The 16,384-nt window shown below is 31.4% G+C and overlaps 1 protein-coding gene and 1 long non-coding RNA gene across 3 annotated transcripts in view; one reads left to right on the forward strand and one right to left on the reverse strand.

Annotated features, from left to right (window-relative positions):
• Window positions 1-16,384, reverse strand: part of LOC408618 (furin-like protease 2) — a 382,021-nt gene that overhangs the window by 98,353 nt on the left and 267,284 nt on the right. The gene's annotated exons all lie outside the window — the stretch shown is intronic.
• LOC102656903 lies at window positions 8,946-12,180 on the forward strand. Its single transcript, XR_003305308.1, has 3 exons — window positions 8,946-9,643; window positions 10,819-11,050; window positions 11,559-12,180. It is a non-coding gene; the product is annotated as an uncharacterized LOC102656903 (long non-coding RNA).

Below are 16,384 nucleotides of genomic sequence, written 5' to 3' on the forward strand. Positions count from 1 at the left end.
GCACGAGACAGTTTCATACGCTCTGAGCGCGTAGAATATAGTCGAAAAGTTTCTACGTGTCACGTGACAAAGATTACTACCTAACCTCTCTTACCAATAATTTACTTGCTTCTAATTGGGAGTCTTCGTATTTAATTCGTTGCTCGAATTTTTGTAAATAAAAATCGTCAAAAATTGTTTTGATATAATAAAATTGTAGAGAAGTACAGTTTTGAACTGACATAACCTAACCTAATTTTTACGAAACATAAGTATTCGATCTATATATATAGATGCGTTTCAAAGTTTTGATTTTTCTCACCAATTTAATTGCATAAGTCTTATTTTGTCTTAAAAATTCTCGACAAAAATAAGTCGATATTTCTTTTCGCGCTTTAAGAATAAAAAATTAATAAATAAAAATTGAGAACGAAAAGAACTTGCTCGTTCCAAGTTACGAGGAAAAGTGATAAACGAATATTCATGCATACCACGAAGAATTCTTCATTTTTACAGCGCTGGAAATTCAATGTAATAAGCACCGCAGTTATACGTGACTACTATGCGAAAACTGATTTATGTAACGAAGCATACGTGCGTTGTGACTCGGTAAGTAAATTCAACATTGCGCGTCAAAGTTCGGCCAAGATTTTCGACTTGGCAACTCTGCAAATACGTTCACGTTGTATATTCCGCGCTCTGCGACGCGAAGTTTGTATATTTCACTGCTTACAATTTATCGAGCTATCCTCCAACTAATACGTTATCGAGCGTGAAAATCTTGTCTATAATTTCATCATTAAAGATATTTGAATTTTTTAAATTTATTTACTTTTAAAAATATGAATTTAACATTCACAGTTTTTAGGTGAATAGATTTTTTATTTAACGGGATGCAGAGCTAAAAAAAAAATATTAAGACGATCAAGATTGAAATTGTTAAAAAGTTTCGATTAATTGTAAAATGAGTGAGAGTTTCTCTCAAAAAGATAAATTAAAAAACGTAAGGAACATAATTATCGAAATTTTTCATAAACGGCGAACTTTTATATTCTTGAAAAAGCCAAGTCGGAAATATCCATATCCTGTTTTTATAAAAAAACTTGTCGCAAACAGATTTTCTCCTTACAAGACATATTGACAATACAAATACCACCACAAATATTTTACTTTTAACGTTTTCGAGAAAAACAGATTTAAAGATTCTGCTTCTTTACAAACAAAATTAATAATTTACAAGATATATATATAATCTAAACTAAATTTTTTCCTCGAAATATGATCGAAAAATTAATCGATCCTATCTTGATAAATTTATATTTCCTTCGATTTTCGAACATTTTCGAAATTCAACATTTTTCACAGATCGAACAAAGAAAAACGAGGATTATTAATTAGAAGAAGATCGATGCGCGTTTTCGGAAGAATATAAAATGGCGGATTAGAGAAGAGGCCACGTGATCACAGTTAATGATTCCCATTGGGAAATCTTACTTAGCTACGTCATTGTTTTATTCCGATTTCCTTTCCACGTCGATCGTGCTGCCGGAGATTGTTCGCGGAAGGGAGCGAGACAATTTCTGCGCAACGAAGAGGAAGAAGATGGCAGGTGGAAGGGGAAACCTCCATCTTTGATAATCTTTCGCTGTGGAACTGTAACCGTTGCGCGCGTGTCTAATGATTCGAGTAAAATTTCCTTTGAAAATCGAGAAAAGTTTATGCGTGCGACGATTATCAGAGGAAAGATTATTTTTGCTCGAACAAATTAATTAATTAATTAATTTTGAATTTATATATTAGAAATTATATTTATATATTAGATATTATAATTTATATATTATAATTTATATATTATATTTTATTATATTATAATTTATATATTAGAAATATTAGAATATTAATTATTAATTAAAGTATAAAAATTTTGTTTATAACAATAGAGAATCTCCAAAGATTTTATTAGTAGATTTAATTTTCTCGAATATTTTTGAGAAAAATTGTTGAGTAATCATTTTGTAAATTACTTCCTTGAAGAATTCTATCGTCGATTAATGAATTACAACGAACAAAAAGATTTCATCGAATCAAGTTATTAAGCCAGTAACAAACTTTGAGAAATTTATTCGTTTTACGCCTCGATTCGTTCAGATTAAAAAGAATTCATTTTTCACTTCACCTTTTTAATTCCATGTACGTGGCTCGTCGAATCATTTATTTTACTCGATATTTGGAAAATAAGATAAAATTTCATTGGTATTCATCAGATAAATTGAAACAAGTGATATCACTTATCACTTTCTTCAGAAATTTTCTTGAAATATTACGACAAATTGGCCGATACGTTGCTAGAATTTTTTTTTAGAAAATTGCGGATATTTCCTCTTACCAATTTTTCCTTTTTAAATAGAGAACTAAGAAGTAACCAATTTCTTTATTTATTCCAAAATAATATTTTCATGAATTGTTATTTAAATGAAAAATTGAAAAGAAATTGGATCAGACTCGAAAGTAAAAGTTAAATAAAATTAAATTGTTTAACGAAGCTGCACAATTTTAAAAACAATTTATAAATCATATTACTATATATAAATAGATGATATAGTATAGTATAGTATACTATATATATACACTGAGAGATATGATGGAATAGGTCGAAAGTTGAATCGGTAAAAATATCATAAAGTATTTGCAACACAGGAAAGAACATCTATATGAATAAATAGTTTGAAAGATGGAATCGTGAAACGATAATGAAGACGTTGAAACGACAGTTTGATTTTTCCGAGAGAGCCGTTCCGTTCCGAATGCAAATCGCTCGAAATCACGCGAATATTTTCGATCCATTTCCAGCAAGAGCTTAAAATTCGAATATTAATATTTAAATTTTTAATAATAAACATCTACAACAATTAAACCCAAATACAAAATTTTAAAACGATTTTCCTTAATTGTAATTAATAAACAAATTACGCTTTCGTTTAAAAAAAATTCTTGGCACTATTTTTATACAAAGAATAATTAATCGTGATTTTAATCCAACTTAGTTTCACGCAGTTTATGGCAAAGATATAAATCTTATCTGATTTGACTTCTTCGAATAAATATTATGATTTTCGATCAAATTTGTCATAAATGTGCAAAATGTGTAAAATTTGTAGTTTTCTAGAAATTTAGTAAATTAAATTTATTACGATCCTCAAGAGTGTCCGGTTGAAAAACAAGTATGACACTTTGTCATACACTCTTGGGATCCCACTAGGGAGCGACGTAATAAATTGGCCATGACTCGTCCGTTTGGCTCCCTGACGCGAGGAAAAATAGATTTTCTTGTCTGTACTCTATTTATTGTCAATTTATCGTCAAACATCAATTTTATATATAATATATAAACGTAGTAACAAAATAGAATATCAAAGAAAAAATTTTAAATTTAAAAAAAAAAATAATAATTAAATTTATTACTATAAAACGTATTTAAAAAAGAAATTAAATATTCATAAATTGATAATATCATTTAATAAGTTTTTAATCACTTGTGTATCGTAAAACATAATTCTCGAAACAATTTCATCATCCAGTTTCTACCGTTCAATTTTGGCACGCTAATATAATTGGTATGTGTGCGATTTAATGGCAATTTAGCAGAGGCTAATAGCTATCCCGTCCAAAGTTCCTTGTGCGAAATTATAGAAAAAGAAAATACGCGCGGTAACACAATAATGTTCGGCAACAATGTTCAACAAACAGAATTTCGCGTATGAAATTATATGGTGATTGTGTATCAAATATGTTTGAACAAATATTAGGTATAATTGACCTTTGTACCTAAAGTTAATAAATTGTTGTATTCGTGTCCTGAAATCAACATTTACAAAAATAAATTTAACGTTACCATTATATTGGAATAGATTGATAAAAGTATCGTTCGTCCCTTTTTCTTTTAGTGGAAAGTATAAGACTGGTTGAAATCGATCAAAGATGAGGATTTAAGAGAATTTCATTTTCCAGCAACATTATATTTCTTAAAATAATTCTTCATATTATTTTAATTGAAATCGAAAGATAAAGAAATTTAAGTAAATATTTATTGCATCTTTCTCCCATTTATCGCATCAAAGATCCAGCAATGAATTATTATCATAAATATCGTTATCGTTCAAACATGCTTAATTATCGATCTTTCAAATTATGGAAATTCAACGTTAGAAGAAAGAAAATTGAAAATACGTATACGCGATAATGGTAATCGAATGGTTAATTATTATCCTATCGATTATGTTTAACACGGGACAAGATGATACGATCGTTTTATCCGATTATTCGCGAGGATATTGACAAAAAACGCGAATCGAATGCAATTTTCAAAGCAGTAATTGAGAGCTAGTCGTGCAAAACAACTCGTGGAGAACAAGAATAAGGAATATCCTTGAAAAAAATTTGCACCTTCTGCTTGCGTAACATAACGCATAACATGATTAAATGCATAACCATGAAAAACGATTCTAACCGTCCTCTTACGTATATAATATTATATACGTAAGATATCTTACGTATTAAATATATAATTAGATTCGTCCAAGGATGCCTTTACTTGGAATTATTTTTTTTCTTCCATAATTTTTATACAACGTTGAAGATATATAATGATTCTTTTTATGGTCATTTTCAATTTACATATAATAACTAATGTGAATAATTTAAATTTTCATCCTTCTTTGTCAATTCTGACATGTAACGAGATATTCAATAGAAACAGGATACAATACATTACGTAATGATAATAAGTTATACCTTATAGATGTTTTCCGTATTGATGGTTACTTATATATAAAACTCTTTTCAATTTTTGAAAATAAGAAAATGATGAATACAATATACTTTTCGAAATTTTTGTTTTAAAAGAATACGAATCACATCTGAAAACTAATTCGGTTAAATTTCAACTAGAGTGGTGTCAACACGATCATATCCGACAGGAACCGACAGGATCCGAAAAGTTCCGAAAAGTTCCGAAAGTCACCGAAGAAATGAACGCATCCGAAAAGACACGAAAAGACCCGAGACTAGCCGAAAGAATGAATCGTAGATAACGGTCAATAGCGATCACGCGAAAGACGAAAAATTATTTAAAATTATAATTCACTTTCTGATTTGACAAATGCGAAAAATACGCAAAAGATGTGAAAAATTTCAAGATTCTGAACTCTTCGATACGTTACGAACTAATATATCTGCTATAAAGTCATATAAAGTCAAAGATGCAGAGTTAAGTTCAAAACATCGAAAGCCTTTTGAAAAATTTCATAGACCGCGTCTCCAAATGAATTCGAAACGAACAGATATGAAGCGCATTCGTTCACGAAGCTGTTCCAAAGCATCGATATAAAGGGAATCAATACATACACCATTTTTTTTTTTTTCGTTTTTTCCACCTGTATTCAAACGTTCTGCGCAAAAAGCCACGTTTCATGTGTTTGTAAATGGATTGATACCGTAATCGATAATAATTATAAACGAGAAAGAAAAAAAAAAATAAAGGAGAAAGAAAAAGCAGAAAAACGAATTGACCAATTTCCAATTTGACAAATAAAGTTATTCAATATTTGTCATTGATAAAGATACGAATATTTTTTAAATAAATAAATATGGAAAAGAAGCTTTGATTTCTTTGAATTTCTTTGATTTTCGTAATTAAAACGAGAAACATTGTTGAAAATAGAAAATAGAAAAAAAATCGTTAATTTATTTATTAAAAGAACAACAGATGCAAAGACGAAAAAAAAAATATATGATCGTTATCGATGTGAAAAAATATTTCAACAATATAAGAAGATACATTGACGAAAAATGCGAGTAAAAAAAAATGTCAAATTTTAAAAGAGATATAATTAAATGTATATTATATTAAAAAATCAAACTTTTTATTCTAATTTCTTTCGCGAAAAGTTATTCTATTCCATATATTTCTATTCCTCATATAACGCAAATTTAATATTCTGGTAGAAAAGAATAATAAATTTGCGGAAAAATGTTCAGCTTTATCTCATTGAATTGTTTCATAAGCGTTTCATATTCCGCACCGTATATCTTTACAAAATATGGACAGAATAAAATACTTTTATTTTATATTTTATTTAGAATTAGTAAATATTTCAAATTCATTATCAATTTATAATAATTCCACGAAGCAATCACGCTTGTATATATTGCTAAATCGTAAAAAAAAAATTCAAATTTTATCTCTTCCTTTCCAAACCAAATAAATACTCTACTCAGTGACACCTACTTACGTATCCCGACTGAATCCTCGCTCTATCCCATTTCCACTTCCGATCCGCGATAAAAATTTCAAAGCCTCCTCCTTCTTCTTCTTCTTCTTCTTCTTCTTCTTCTCTCTTCGTTACTCGATTTCACAAGACCGAAGAAATATCATTATCGTCCGAAGGCGTCCCTCGATTAATAATTCAACCGACAAGAAGATACATCCGTGTTTAATAACATTCGTCCATTTTGCGCTTGCGCGCCATCTCGCGGACGAGGCTAAAAACAAGCGAGTCTGCGAGTCTCTCGGAAACTCCTTTCAAAGAAACTCTCTCTCTTTTCTCTCTTTCTCTTTTTCTTTTTTTCCCCACCATCTCTTTCCAGTCCCTGTCGCAGAGGAAAAACCTTTTGCCACCGTATCTTTTTTCAGTCTGATGATACCAACGACTATCGTGCTTCCTGCCTGTCCGAGGAAAAGGGAGGGAGGGGGAAATATTCCACAAGCAACGCTGGCTCGTTACCGTGGAAAAGCTGATTTTTGATGTTTCACCTTGCGGACGTGAGCCGGATATCACAGGAAGAGGGACACGTTTTGCTTCTTCTATCCTTGGAATTAATATCGTACGACTGATTTCGCGGCGGATATCAAAGGTGGTGGACCAACCGGAACCGGTAATTATTCGAGAGGAACGAGAGGGGCACACGAGATGGCGCTGCGATACGAGATTCGAATATATGATGCGGACACATTTTTGGAACATTTGAAGATTTGAAGGAAGCGTTACTCTATTTCTCTCTCTCAACCGTCCTTCAACGGTCGATTTGAACGGAGATTAAAATGCGATTCGCTCGAATGGGAACGTATCGCACAAATATCGTATTATGAAAATTTGAATTAAAAAAAAAAGAAAAATGTTTTCCATTAGGAATTTTAATTATTAGAAAATGGAAGTAATTATTTTCTCCTCGTTAGGAGACTTGGCCAAACCTTTTTTTGATCATGGGAGAGTTTATCGCGAAAAAATACTTTTTCTCATTTCAGAAATTTAAAATTAACCTTTACGATTAATGAGAAAATGAAACTGGAAGTAGGAAAAATTATTCGTTTAAAATTACGAATCTTTTATTCCTATAAAAAAAAATTTTTCTATTCGTTATTCAAACCAACTGTATACACTTGACGACACTCGGGCACCGTCGTAACGTACCCCATTTATTATTCCAGATATTCTCTTTAGCTCGGTGTTTAACTCGCCAGCAATTGTAATTCATAATTCGACGCAGCAGCGCACAAATAAAAAAAAAAAGAAAAAGAAAGAAACAAACGCGAAAACCAAAACCAGAAAAATCCTCCTCGAAAACAAAACCAACGAGGGGGAAAAAAATACAGGGGTGGAATTGCAGAGAATTTTCCAAGCTGACTACAAATACTACTATTTCAGCAAAACACACTACTATCCTGTATGCACGGATAAAACAAATTCCCTCAAACATTCAGTCTTTAAATGACGCCGTGTCATCCAACTCGGTCAACGTCGCGAATAAAAAGAGGAAGGGAGGGGGGATAGTGGAAAAATGGTAATATCTCGAACGGAAATTCGGAATCTTTGAAAAAAGACGAGAGGAAAGAAAAATCATCGAATAGCGAGATCTCTCGTTCGTAACCTAAACGTTATCTTTCGATCCTCTCGAGGTTCGAAATATCTGGAGGGGAGGGGGAGTCGGTGGAAACGTATTAGTGGAGCGTACGTGCGCAGAGATCGGCGCACAATTATGCAAAGCGTGGCTCATTTTAAATGTAGAAACGCCAACTACCATTTATGCTAGGTACTACCACCACCACCACCATCGGCGCCACCGTCGCCATCACCGACACTACCGCCTGGGAATACGAGCGCGCAGGATGCTCGAGGAGGTTACACGAGCGCGCGTTCGAGAAACGGTGGATGGTGCACGCCGGGAGCGATACCGCGCTTTTTCATGAAAATTCGTCGTCGTCTTCGTCGTCGTTGGCGTGATCGTGAAATTATTCAGTGGACTCCCATCCGGATGGTAGTATTCGGTATTCCCAGTCAGCGATCCAAGCGCTAAGTTAAGAAGTTTGTTAAATAAGGAACGGCTGTGTAATCATGGAGACGTGAAAATTTTGATTCTTATTTTCGAATACGTATAATAAATCTTTAACTCGGTTTATCCTATCGCACAATTTTAATAGAGGAATTCTTTGTTCTATTATGAGACAATGCACTTTCGACGTTATATATATATATATATATTTTGTATTTTATCTTTTCTCGATTAATGAATTACGAATTGTAAAAATTAATCGTACTATGAAATTTTGTAAATTTTAATCGGTTGAAATTAATACAATATTACATTTGTAATATTCTCAAGTATCTTTGTTTAATTATTAAAATTCGTTCTGCATTCGTTTGACAATCTTCGAGTTGGAAGCAATTTGAACGTTGGAGAGAAAAGGAAGAAGAAACATTTGCAACAACACGAAATGCATTACGGTTGATAAGCACCCGAGGCTTCCAAATGAAAATTGCCACTGTAAACGTACGAAGCTATTTTTCTTATCGTGCGATTATTCCAGAACGCTACTTTACATTCTTTCGCGTAGCATCATAAAAGGCGCGAGAAAGAAGTGGACGAGAAAACGAAAGCAACGGATGTTTCTCAGATGTTTTTTCTTTCTTTTGTCTCTTTTCTTGTGAGAGAAGAAATACAAGATTCTTTTAGGGGTCGCTATTAAAAAGGATCGAAAAAAGGAAATGGAAGAACGAATTATACGAAAAAAAATATATATATATATTATCTAATCCTATATAAATGGAGATTTCCTCCATTCTATCGAAAACTTATAATTTCTGGCTATACTTTCTCTGTCACGAGTGTTTTAGAGCAATAAATATTAATGTGATTTAAGAAAAAAAAATTCATTTCTCGAATCGACTCGTATAAATCGAAGTGTCAATATCTGGAATAAAAATTGTGTACAATATGCGTGGTGAAAAATTCCAAAGCTTCTCTTTAAATCACATAGAAATTCTTACGTTTAAGTACATGCAATTTAATTTTTTTTTTTTGAGATATCAATAAATAAAATACAAAAACTCTGTCCAGAGCGCAATAAGATCAAATTTTAATATTTTAGAGATAATAATTTTTATTGACTCACCCTGTATATCGTGTTTTCAAAAACCTTTTGGCAAAGTTATATTCTTTGTCGTTTTTTGCAAGGAGAGGAAATGCCTCGAGCCAAGTGTCGATGTTCTAAAATCGATTTACCACCCACTCGAGGATCTTTATAGGCCCTACGTGAAAAGATGTATGACACGGTAGTCGGTTATCGGAGATCAGGCGATGAAATAACGATTCCAAAATGGCAAATGATGTAAGAAAAAATTTTTGCCTTTCTAAATTTAACCCTTGCTTTACATTTTCACAACGAGTATTAATTATACATTAAATAAAAAATTGTATCATTTTTTCGAATCGCGAATACGGTGGAAAATAAATTTTTCAATCAAAGATTTGGATCAGTCGTTCGATTTTTCTTGACGAAAAATTCGAAAAATACTTACGGAATATTTATTTGCGTTGCACGATACGGTTTTGAAAATTGTGCTCACCTGAAACAAACGAAGAAATTAAATTATTAATTTTCATTTTTACTCGTACATTTGTGAATAAATTTTTTATTTTCGTTTTTTTTTCCAATTTTGTGCGGGGAAGAAACACGTGCGAGCTTAATTTCTCAACTCGTCATCGATATTAAAAAAATTCTAAACTGAAACGAAAATATTATTTCTTAAGTGCCAAAGATATTTTTATTACATTGCACATTTTGTTAGATAGTCTTCTCATTTAATTTTTAATATTTTTCTTTTACACTTTTGTAGATTTAAAAAATACTTTTCCCTTTTAAATTGAATAAAGAAATTTGTATATATAATATTTATTTTCTATTCCTCTTTAATTGAAAGTAATTGATCGCCACAATTAAATAAGCGCAAATTAAATACGCTATAATGTCAGTTGCACATGTTACCATCTGACCACAGCCCAGTATTATGATGTACAATTTCCTAATTCAATCGATGTAATTATATCAATCGATCAAAATAATATACTTGAATCAAATGCATCTAATTAAAGACACATCACAGCTTAATCACGTGTGGTCGAGATTTAAAATCGTTATTTAAAATCGAAGTTAATTTTTTATTAATTAATCGAATATTTAAAATAAACGAGTTGAATAAATTCAAAATTTTTCCTTTACATTTTCGATATTATAAAAAAAAAAAATTTATAAAATTTGTTTATTAGTCAATAATTAGGAAAAAATTTGAAAAATAAAATTCGACAACGAAGAAGATAAAAATTTTTTAAATTAAAAAAAAAAAAAAAAAGAATTTAAAAACCGATAGATACGCACATCTTAGAATTTTAATACGATTCCAAGTAACAACGCGTCGTCGATCACGCGACGAGCTTTACACCCACGATTCCATCTCTTATACCCACACGTTGTATATGCTGGCAAAATGGTTGACATTCTTTCAGGGGAGCACATAAGACGCGTGAATGGCGGAAGCTGATCGACGACCGAAAAGAGTTCACTCTTCTCAACGTAGAATTTCATTACCGAGCAAAGTTTCGACATAAACGGGAAATTTTTCGCTAACTTTTATGCACTTTGAAAGTCCGCGGACTGCGACGTGGAAAACGGACATTGGAAGGTAAAAAACTTCATCCTTCCCAGGGGAATTCAGCGATGCCTTGAGTGAAGACAGTTGTGAGTATGTGGCGAGTGGAAACTTTCCAATAAATACAAGAAATTGATCAATTATTGTATCGATACAATTTATCAGAACATTTTGTTCTGCTAAATCTTCAGTTTTGTTCAAATATATTGTGACAGAAAGATTTTATTGTGTTAACTTTTGTGAACAATTGTGAGTATGTGGCGAGTGGAAACTTTCCAATAAATACAAGAAATTGATCAATTATTGTATCAATACAATTTATCAGAACATTTTGTTCTGCTAAATCTTCAGCTTTGTTCAAATATATTATGACAGAAAGATTTTACTGTGTAAACTTTTTATTTTATTCGAACAGAATGTCTTTCTTATTCTATTCTTATTCAATTGATAAAGAGAAACATGATTAATATATTAATATATATATATATAAGCAAGTTTTTTGATAATTGTATTGTATATATATTCATATATGTATGAAATTTTTATTCAACAATGCTGAGTTTATGGAATAAGTGAAGTGGTGGCTTAAAATTTTAGATTAGAGGACAAAGCTATGGAAACTAGAGGCTTAGAGCACAAAGGACAAAGTTGTGGACAGCGAATCTAGCAAAGTGAGAGCTAAGAAACTTTAGATCACTCTGCTGTTCAGCAATACTGCAAATTTATAGACACGGGGAATGAAAGCAGACTAAAAACTTTTTTAACTTTGGATTACTGTTATTCAGCAATATTGAGGAGAAAGTTATGGATAGCAAAAATAGCAGAGTGAGAGCTTAGAACTTTAAACTACTGAGAGCAAAGCTATGGACAGTAGAATGAACAAAATGGGGAAACTTTAAGCAAGTGCTATTCAAGAAATATTGAGAAAAAAGTTATAGAATTAGAGTAGTGGAAGCTTGGAAGCTTGGAGAGATCAGTGCAATGGACGATACTGAGAGCAAACTTATGGACAATAGAAAGGGGCTTGGAACTTTAGGCCAGCTATATCGAGGTAATAGAACTAAAAGAATAGAGATTAGTACAATTATCTATATACTCTGAGAGTAAAGCTAAGCAAATCCAGTGCTGCTCAGTTGCCTATATAAGTATAAGTCCTATTAGACCCATTATGAATTTTGCTTTGTTATATAAAAAAATTGTTTAAAAAATAATAATGCATCTTACTCACTTGAATATTTACTTTCACTACCTGTTAAGGACAAATCCAAGACTTATGAAACTATCAGATAGCCTCTTAGATTTTATTTTCAGCAGTTTGAGTATCTTCAATAGTATAACAATGATTTACGAGCACGGATATAATTCTCCAACATTCTTCAAATCCTTGATTTAAACGGAGAATATAACAACAATGGCCGCTTCACGAGTCGCACATGCGCGCCTAGTGTCTTGCAACGGAACTAATGGAAACGAACGCAACTAACCTCCTTCAAGTTTGCATTTTCAAGAAAAATAATAATTGGACGAAAAACTAAGATCCGCAATAGTTTTTTCAATCAATTAAAATAATTAGAAATAGAAAAACAAATTAAATAAAATTCAGCAATACAATTCACATTAGTGTACGATTAGAATCATTACTACAGTCGTCAATCGGTCGCAAATAATTAAAATAAAGAAAGAAAGCTCGTAATATAAACGATTATATAATCCCACGATAGTAGACGATAATAGCATCACTTTAGGCACACACACACGCACGCACGCACATTTATGCAATATTTAAAATCGTTCAATTTTACACTTTAACACTGCCCACGTGCATCACTCGCAAGTGTAATCAATTAAAACTCTCCTTTACCAACCGAGCTACGGCACTTTAGACAGAAAAGACCAATCACATGCTTGGCGTACATTTTTCTAAATCGAGGCGACAAATTGTGGCCCGTATATATTTTTGTTCAGCTCTCGGATGGTACAGCAGTTTTTGACGGAAGGAAGTAGAGTGCACTCGCAAACTAACCACTTTACCCGGTAAATTCTGCGAGACTTTTCACCGTGCCGTTGCGATGTCGACAATGAGATCCGTTCTAAGCGCGGGAATGAATTCAAAGCACGTTAAACTAAATTAAATTGTTTTGCCAGCCTGGAGAAAAGTCTTTCGCGGGAGGGGGAGGAGAGATCGTGTTCGTTTCATGGAATCTTTCGAGAACGAGTTACGAGCTATATTATACTACATTTATGGCGCCTCAAACAAGAGATACAGGAATTGAAGATTTCATACTTCGCACAGCGGTAAGATGAAAGAAATTTTATTATTCGAGAAAAAGAAAATGAAAAGATATAGATGTATTTATAAGTTCTCAACGATTAATTATTTCTATTATTTCAGATTCACGAGGATCATTAATCATCATACACACAGAATCGCTCTTATCGGTTAAAGAAAATTTTGCAAATTTTAAGCGAAAATTAATTATATCGAAATAAGTAATCTTGACACAAATTTATACCTTTGAAAATTACAATTAGCAACGCAACGTAATAATACGATACGAAATTTCAACGTTCGTTGTTTCGAAGAAATTGCAATTTATCGTCCCGCGTAGCAGTGAAATCCTCGCGATTTTATTTCGTATTCGTTCACCGCTAAGATAAAAGAAGGAAACGAAAGCAGGCCAAGCATAAATTAGAACGAATTTTATTTTCATATTTCATATAAAAAATCCAATTCAATTCAAACAGACTCGATAAAATTGAAAATTTGTAATCGAATTAATTACATTAAAAATAATAAACTTAAAATTATTCTTAAGTAATGAATCAAAAGCGCGACGATTTGAAAACATATATTCATGCATACCAACCTAAATTTTCTATCGCATATATGTGTAATATAAAATTTTCCTTAAATAACCCATAACATTCGAAATAAATAAAATTCCAGGAAGATGGTAAAACACGAAATGATTTTTTCGATTAATATTCTCGTAACTTTTCTTTTCGAACAACAACGACCAATCTCGTAGCGTGGACGGAAAGGTTACAAAGGCCGTGGGGAAATCGAAATAAAAAATAATTAAACGGACACAAAGTAAACCTTGAAACGGATTGTTCCGCGACACAAAATTTGTTCCCGACATATTTTTAATTATGTTTCAACGTGCGCCGATTAAACGCGATGTGTATTAGCGACAAAAAATGCATTCCACGAAAAATTTCGCTCGTATTCGGTCTCCATGGTTACTATCGAACCACGTATTCTTCAACGGTTGAACCGTCATTAGCCAGATGTCTCTTGGAGATAAGAAGAGCCACGTGGATCAATTTGCTAAAACTTGAATTTACTTTCGTATTTATAAATCGCTATAAATCTATTATCTATCTATAGAAGAGATTTTACATATGAAAAATTTATGATCTATAAATTTCGCGTTAATATTTCGCGTTTTCCATCTATCGAAGAGATTTTCTTCGAATTTGTTCGAAAAATTTATAACCTAACTTTCATACGTACATATATATTTTCCTTCATACGTGTCCTACCGTTATTGAGCGCGCTTTATCCGATAGTAACTGCATTGTCGTCAATCGCCAGTTTCGTTTCCACGTCCTCTTTTGTCCCCGAATCTTTGAAGTGTGAACACGTGTTTTTGATTTCGGCTCCATTGTGATCTTATTAAGTTCGATCGGTTATAACTCTTTTATATTTCTTTTTCCCTTTTTCTCTTTTTATCGTATACATATAGGAGAATAGCTTATAAATAAACATTGTTAACAATCGTTTCCATATCTATTTAATTCCGCGCGTCGAGGGAAAAAGGAAGAAAAAATTTTTATCTAATAAACGAAAAATTCAAACAAAAAATTCTTCTCCCTGTAATAGTGAAATGAAATGATCTTCCATTCGACGTGTTCATGGACCCATATAAAATTGTTTCATCGCTACAAGTTCTATTTTAAACGATCGAGAGCAAAGTCCATACGACGATGAGTTTGTCACTGAACGAATTCGCGAGACGCTAACGAAGTTCAATGGTTCGCGCCCTTTCATATTCATCTCGGAGAATCGCGAGGCACCAGGATTGAAAAAGTAACTAGTCGAAAAAGTAACTAGGTAAAAATTTAGTAACTAGTTAAAATAAAGTTAGAGTAATTATTAAAATTATAAGAATTTTATTATTATTAATATTAATATTATTAATTTATTTATTTACCTATTATATCATCATCAAAAATAATTTTTTTTTTAATCTTTATTATTATAGTAAAATTATAATATGATTATTATAATAGGATTTTCCGTTTTTTTTTAAAAATATAAAATAAGTTAAGATGTTTTTATTTTTATTAAACACGCTTAGAAATTTTTTATTGAAAATAATAAAATAATACTATCGATAGATTAGACAAATTTAATTTCGTAGTTGTTATAATCGATCCAATTTTTTTATTTTCGAACAATTAAATTAAATTATATATTATATATTATATATATTAATTTTATATATATTAAATATATATATATATATATATATATATATATATATATATTATATATATTAAATTAAATTATAAAGTAACTATTAAATTTTTACCAACCTGGAAGAAAAATTCCTAGAACTTACATTCATACATTTAAATTTATAATTATAATAATTAGTATAAAATTTTAACATAAATTTAATAATTATTTAACTTATAAATATTTTAAACTTATAAATTTTTTAACTTATAAATTTATTATTAATTTTATTATAAATAAATATAATATAATATTTGCATAAAATTGTTTTTTTTGTTATATTAATTAATATAAACAAATAAAATATTTATATATATATAGACTGGAGAATTGCGTCGTTCAAAGAATCTTGTTTCTTCTTTAATATATTTTGATATATTTGATGGAAATATTGCAATTATATTAAAAGCAAGCGATATCAATACTTAAATATCTCCGAAGAAGAAAGATAATTAAAAATATTGTTACGATAAAATCGCTCTGAAAATAATTCAGCATCGCATCGTAGAAAAGCCGGTCACGGTTGAAACGTGGATAGCTTCGCCATAGAGGAACTGATTTGTTCTAGGTCGAAGGCAGAAATTTACTTCTCCTTTGCATTTGCATACGAGCCACGTTCTCCCTGTTATTAGATGCCACTCTCGTTATCTCGTTTCCCAACCCCCTCTCTCCCTCCCCTCTCCCTTCTCTCCGCGCCGTCGAACGGAACGGACACTGTTCATTGGCAAGGATTTACCAAAAGCAATTTCTTTATGCGAGCATTTAAAATCTCGAGAGAGAGAGAGAGAGAGAGAGAGAGAGAGAGAGAGAGAGAGAGAGAGAGAGAGAGAGAGGGGTTTCTCGGCCATTTTCTTCTCTTCTATTTTTTTTCTCGCTTTTACGGAGCGATCGAAACGAT

Source organism: Apis mellifera, linkage group LG1, assembly GCF_003254395.2.
Source record: "Apis mellifera strain DH4 linkage group LG1, Amel_HAv3.1, whole genome shotgun sequence".
Classification (NCBI taxonomy): Eukaryota; Metazoa; Arthropoda; class Insecta; order Hymenoptera; family Apidae; genus Apis; species Apis mellifera.